Source organism: Neomonachus schauinslandi, chromosome 13 (genome assembly GCF_002201575.2).
Source record: "Neomonachus schauinslandi chromosome 13, ASM220157v2, whole genome shotgun sequence".
Classification (NCBI taxonomy): Eukaryota; Metazoa; Chordata; class Mammalia; order Carnivora; family Phocidae; genus Neomonachus; species Neomonachus schauinslandi.
This window is the reverse complement of record NC_058415.1, coordinates 35,857,716-35,865,022: the sequence shown is the minus strand read 5'-3', so window position 1 is coordinate 35,865,022 and position 7,307 is coordinate 35,857,716. Positions and strand designations below refer to the sequence as shown.

The 7,307-nt window shown below is 34.2% G+C and overlaps 1 pseudogene; it reads left to right on the top strand.

The window, feature by feature from the left end:
• The first annotated feature begins 344 nt into the window (after positions 1–344).
• LOC123326601 lies at positions 345–477 on the top strand (annotated as a pseudogene).
• The last annotated feature ends 6,830 nt before the right edge of the window (positions 478–7,307 follow it).

Here is a 7,307-nt window from a genome sequence, read left to right as displayed (position 1 = left end):
TTTAGTTTGTTTTCCAGGTATTTTATACACTGTTCTGCTATTCTTAGACATTCTGAATCAGACGATTGATTCATGAATGCATTTAAAACACAAATTTAGTCCTCACAATGAGCCAGGTATTGTGTTAAATCCTGGGGAGAACAAGGTCAATAGACATATTTTGCTTTCAAGAAGCACAAGTTCTTGTTTTGGATGACATTAACTAAGAGCTAGGGAACGGATTTTGTTTCTAATTTGTCTTTTCATAATTTTGTTCATGGACTTCTTTGAAATCCATTGAAATATTTATTTCAGCATTTTGATCTTAGGTTAATACTATTTTGTTCTTTAAAATACTATCATTGAGCTTTGCGCAGTGGCACTATGGTAGCCAATGAGGTTTATCCGAGGCACGATTATTGCTAATTAAAATACTATCATTGATTCTAAGGTTTAATATTGTAGTTTTTGTATAATTTCTTAAATATAGTTTCCAATAATACATTATGTGATAATTAATTGAATTTAAATTGAACCCTGGGGTCAAGTCCTGCATCAGGCTCCCTGCTCAGCGGGGAGCCTGCTTCTCCCTCTGCCCCTTCCCCCTGCTTGTGCGTGCTCTCTATCTCTCTCTCAAATAAATAAATAAAATCTTTTTTAAAAAAATGGAAAAAATGGAAAAAACTTAAAAAAATAAATTTAATATAGTTGTACATTGTCAGACATAAAAGATACTTAAAGATTACTCAAAATTAGCAAAATATACTTTCATATGTAAATTGATGTCAGAAATGTATTATAATGATTTATAATTGATAATAATATTTGTGATGAGTTTCCTTATGCAAAAAAATAATAATTTTTTTAAAGATTTTATTTATTTATTTGAGAGAGAGAGAGAGAGCATGAGGGGGGGAGGGTCAGAGAGAGAAGCAGACTCCCTGCTGAGCAGGGAGCCCAATGTGGGACTCGATCCAGAGACTCCAGGATCATGACCTGAGCCGAAGGCAGTCGCTTAACCAACTGGAGCCACCCAGGCGCCTGCAAAAAAATAATTATTGAACACGTATGAGTCAGAAACTCTGGTAGGTGATTAAAATTCATCAGTGTACAAATAGATTAGTCTTTTTTCTTTAGCCTTTGCAAAGCTTCCTTTCAAAGAAAGGTTGGGAAAGGAAAATGAGGCTCAGAAAAAGAAAATTAAATAACAGAAGTATAATAAGTATGATGTGAGATTTACTGGGTGTTAACACTAGTAACCTCACATAAATATGGACAACAGAGAAGACATGGCACCAGGGATTTTTTCATATGTTTCTGACTTTTGTTTGTTTTTTTTTCTAATGTGGTATTTACGAGAGGTGTGGGGTAGAGCTATTTAAATGGAAAAGATGCTTAATTTTAAAACAGTCATACCATGTGTATCTTTGTGCCTTTTGAGGAATTGCACTTTTGTCATTTTTTTTATTCAACAAAAATGTATTAAATCTCTAGCAGGAAATGCAATAGTAGGTAGATGGGTAGTAGAGGAAAATACATGGTATACCTTAATGCAATTTACAAAACAAAGGATTGCTTAAATTACTTTGTTTCAGTCTATGAATGCCTTGTATTCAGTAGATAATTATACAGGCATATGTTGGAATTTATCATATAAAATACTGCACTGAATAGAAAATTAAGGATAAACAAAATTATACTTTAGATAAGCATTTATCTTTATTTGGAGACAAAATTTGTGTCTTTTTATGTATTATTCAAATATTTTGTCTTGAAATACCTAACCTATGGTTTTCTAGCCTATAAATTAAGGCTTATATGTATTTTTCTATTGCTTCAAGGATTTAGTAATAATCATCCTTCTTACTATGTTGATGCCTTTGTCATTTCTGAATGCATGCATATTTTCATTTTAAATGTACAGAAATAAGGAGAAAAAAAAAGGCCAGTGCCAATACTGAAGTTTTTAGATGTTTAAGTGTTAATTTGCAAACAGTGTAAATTTCTTATATATTCTACTTGATTAAAAATGATGCCTATATTCTTGAATAAACAAAGTAAACAAGTAAAGAGGACTTGTCACCTGTAAGTGACAGAAAACAACTTCAAGGGCACACTCATGATGGGAACAGAAGTCAATATGATCTGATGGTCTCCCAATGAAATGCATGTGAAGTCCATACTAATTAGCTTGTAAATCAGACTAATACTTGAGTTTATTTGGGCCAGAAAGACTACCTACTGTCAAGCAATCAAGTACTAGCCCTTTAATTGCAATTTATTCCAACAACCACAATTTATTGATCCTAGCATACACTTACGCCACAGCAGTATCATTATTTGACTTTATTTTAACAGCTCCAAAAGGTTAGAAAGTTAGAAACCACTGTGAAAGAAACCATTAAAAAGTTGAGTTGCTGACATTGCTTTACACTCTATGCCAAACAATGTTTACTATATGTGTGGAATTATTAAAAGGAGAAATAAATAGGAACTTATATTCATTGGCACTTACTATGAACTAGTGCTTTCTTATAGCGAATATTACTTAATAATCACAAAACACACAGGCAAAAACAAAGAAGATCAATATTGTGATTTGCATTTTACAGATAAGCTGCAGCTTGAAGACTTTAAGTACATTTCTCAGAACTATAATGTTAAAACCATCTTTCTGACTCCAAAGCACATGTTTAATTTCTTGCATGATTTCTGGCACAATTTTTGTACACCATTCTATGATATTGTGGTCAACTTCAAACACTCTAAGTGATATCGAAAGTGCAGAGACAGCTTATCCACATGAGTTTTGTATCCAGTATGGTCTTTAAAACACAAAACATCAATATCTGATCACACATTTGTTAGCTGTATTACCTTGTATAAGCAATACATGTTATTTATTTATTTACTTATTAAGCATTAGAGTTGTGAAATTTCACTTTGGAATTTTCAGCTAATTAGATAATGTACTGAGCATGCTTGGTAAAATAACTTTTGTAGCTTCAAAGAATCCTTAGGAAATATTCAGTAGATATAAAGAGTGGTTTAAAGTTTGGCATTTTTTCCCCCTCTCCACCCCAAAATTAAAAAGGCCACCTGACCTAATTTTTGACAATTAAAAGTTATATATACTTAAGGTGTACAGCTTGATTATTTGATATATGTGTACACTGTGAAATATTCACCACATCAAGCTGGTTAACAAATCCATCACCTTATATAGTGTGTGTGTGTGTGTGTTGAGAACACTTAAGATCTACCCTTTCAGCTAATTTCAAGTTTATAATACAGTATTGTTAACTATAGTCACATTGGTGTATATTAGATCTCCAAAAGTTATTTAAATTGCATAACTAAAACTGTGTATCCCTGGACCAGCATCTCCCATATCCCACTCCCTGATAACCACCATTCTGTTCTCTGTCTCTATGAATTTAACATTTTTGATTCCATGCAGTATTTAGCTTATTTCACTGAGCTAATGTCATCAGGTTCATCCATTTTGTCACAAATTGCAAGATTTTCTCCTTTTTTAAGGCTGACTTATGTTCCTCTGTGTGCGCACACATGCACATGTATGTGTGTATAATCACACTTTTTATCCATTCATCAGTAAAGAGACATTGGGAATGTAAATTGGCACATCAATTATAGAAAACATGGAAGTTACTCAAAAAATGGAACTACCTTATGATCCAGCAATCCCACTTTTGGATGTATATCCAAAGGATTTGAAACCAGTATCTTGAAGAGATATCTGCATTTTTCACAAGCAAAAATATGGAAACAACCTAAATGTTCCTCAACGGATGAATGGATAGTGTAATTTTTTATACATGCATTCTGAGTAGGCCTGAATTGACTGATTAGCTATCAAAATTCTTCATGTACCCTCTGTAAATCCTTGACTAGATTTAAGCCAGACTTAGTCTAGCCTACAGGAAGAGACTAAAAGGTGGAAGTCCTAAATTTTTTCTTTGTATCATCCAGAGTACTCTGCTTTTAATGCTTCCATTTTTGTCACTTCCATAAAATTTTATTCACAGGATATATAAACCAATAAATTGTAAAATGTAATGAAATCAGAAATCATGGATCTAGTCCAATGTCCTCATTTTCGCAGGTGAAGAAATGGAGAATCAAAGAAGTACAGGACCTGTCTCAAAGTCACACTACTAGTAAGTAACATCTTGTAGATCTAGAATCAGATATCAGACTGTTTGACCTGCATTCTAGCCATTGCAGAATGATTTCTCATTTTAGATACAATGTTGAAAACTGTGTAAAACCGTTTCTATCCTTGTTTATACCACTTTAGTCAGTGACATTAGTTGCATACCACCTTCAACTCCGCTATACACTTCAGAGGATACTTAGAAAGTGAGGTACAGGATGTTCTTTTTAAGAAGAAACAGTGTAGCTCGTGAGATGTTATAGCAAAAGAAAAAAGCTGGAATTCATCCTAATGCTTTCTATGTTCAAGGTGCTTAATATAAATCTTTCCATTTAATCTTCACAAATATATTTAATAGAGGTCGTTTTATCCCTATTTTAGAAATAAACTAAGGCTCTAAGGTGGTTGATAGTTTGCCCGAGTATATAGAGCTGTTTTAAGTCAGAGCTAATTTCAAATCTAAATCTCTCTGACTTAAAAGATGCCCACTTTTGTACTATACAATTCTGTATTTAGAAAACAAATAAAGGCACTGATCAATACAAATAGTACATGATTCCAAGCTAGTATGATATAACCAGTTGTATAATATACTGCATAGTTCTAGGTGCTAACAGAACATTAAATAGTGAAAGATCAGCTTGGGTTGACACTGTAAAAAGATTGATATGCTCTTACTACAGACTCCCTCCTAGCAATGCTTTGAAAGCTTGCTGCTACAAAGATATCATTATATATATTATATATATATATATATATAATATATATAATGATGTCTGTGAATGAGTGGAAAAATAGTGGTAACACATATATAATGACACTACCGGTAGAGATTGATAACTTGTCAAGATACAGTAGAATGCGGGTTTCAAAGAGGGAAAGTTTACTTTAGCTGTTGGGATATGAAAGAATTGCTGACCAAAGCACATGACATTTTGAGCTGGATGGGATGTAGATATGTGGAGTTGGATAAAATCATTTCCTTTCAAGAAGAGAATATGAGAAGCATGGAGGTGGAAATAAGTAGAGACATTTGGCAATAGGGCATAGGCTAAAATCATAGAAAATGATAAGGAAGAATGAGACATTATTTCAAAAAGTAGGACTGAGATTTGTTGGTGGAAGTCTTTGAAGCCTGGTTTTAAAAATATATACTTTACTATATAAGCCATAAGTAGTCACTGAAGGTGTTGGACTTTTGTAATTATTTTTGTTTGTTTGTATAATCGGATCTGTATCTTGGGGACAAAATGTGATAGCCTTATGTTGGATGGACTACATGGGTGAAAAATCAGAAGTGAGCAGACCAAATAGCAGGTGTGAAAATATGAGGGCAAACATCCCCACTTAATGTTTAACTATTGGAGAGAATAAGACATCTCCCCTTCCCAGCAGCCATAATCACTCAATTTCTATAGTCACTTTGAAGCAGAAGTATTACTGATTTCATGAACCATATCTTAAGGCAATTTTCCCTCAAAGAAACAAACAAAATTCCATAGATCCAATGTCCATTTTCCTCCCAAATGCCCCTTTTCTTGATATTTGTTAAATGAATAAATAGGTCCCTTTTCAATCTACATATCTACCTTGAAAATTCCTGTCACGTAAGGAGAATATAGATGTCATGGGAGGTATTATTATCATTATTATATAATCATCATCATCATCATCATCATCATCCTGGAACCCTAACTCTTCCTAGAGGGGTCTTTCTCAGTGAAAACTTTCCATGTGCTTTGAGGATTCCTGTTTATCTAAAATTTGCACTTCAGATAAAGGAAGGGAAAAACTAAGGGATACTTGTTTATCTCCTGAGTGGGGTAAACAAACTGGAAGTAGCTGTGTTATCCTAAAGCATTTTGCTGGGATAACAAAGGAGCAACAACAATGAAAAAACCTTTATGGAAATTTTGAATCATTTAGCTTCTTAAAGGTCAACTGCTTGGTTTTAACACCCAGACTGGGTAGGAAGAGCCCTGAAAGCTCTCTGCCCTTGCACTAGATAAACAACACAGGACAACTCCTGCTCTTAATGAGGATTCCACTTTAAACCCACAGCACTCTCCTAATTTTAGAACCTTTCTTTTTCCGGGAATCATATGCATCCATTAATGAAGCTGAACAGTACCATCCCAATAGCCTGCTGCTTCCTAACTATGATCTCTCAAGTAATGGCAATTGCCCTCTGAACAATTTTTCTTCTTGCTCAGTTGATTTCACACCGATGAAACTTTTTTTTCAGATTATTTTTCCTTTTTTGCATTACGTTTTTGACCCTGAGTCCTCTTTAAGAATGTGCTTCTTTGAATTTATATTAATTTGCCTTATAAGCAATATTTTTGCTAAATGTATCCCCTTTATATTGCATCTCTCTTCTGCTTTCTTAGAGAGAAAAAATATCCTTTTATCCTTTCCAAACATGGGCTATCCCTCTCAAAGGCAATGCCTTTGCCATTAAAGATATTTTTTTTTTAAAGATTTTATTTATTTATTTAAGACAGAGAATGAGAGAGAGCACATGAGAGGGGTTAGGGTCAGAGGGAGAAGCAGACTCCCTGCCGAGCAGGGAGCCCGATGCGGGACTCGATCCCGGGACTCCAGGATCATGACCTGAGCTGAAGGCAGTCGCTTAACCAACTGAGCCACCCAGGCGCCCCAATTAAAGATATTTTTGCCAAACTGATACATATTAACATTTCCGAGCTTCTAAGAAAACAGCACTTTGATGTAGGGGCTATTCAAGTAAATTCTCTCTCTCTATATATGGTTTGACATTTTGTTTGGCCAGGTATTTGTAATGAAAAGGTGAGTTAAAGTTTTGGGTGAGAAACAAAGTACTCCACCTTTATCTATAAAAGTAATGAAAGTCAGAATAGGGCAGCCTTTTGAGGGTTCGGTATGAGCACTGAATATCCATAGCACTGTGTCTGTCACACAGAAAAATTATTTGTTTAGTGAACACGTGCATTATTCACTTGTAACTGTGAGTCCTTTTGTCTCTTTGTCTATTTGTGAAAGTAGTCTAGCAGATCAGTTAAAGACTGTATTGGTATGGATAGAAATCTAGTATTAGAATTCAGGCAGCTGTCTCAAGAATCAATCCTCTGCTTGCTTGAATGTCATTCATTAGCCAAAAAAGTGAGTTTGT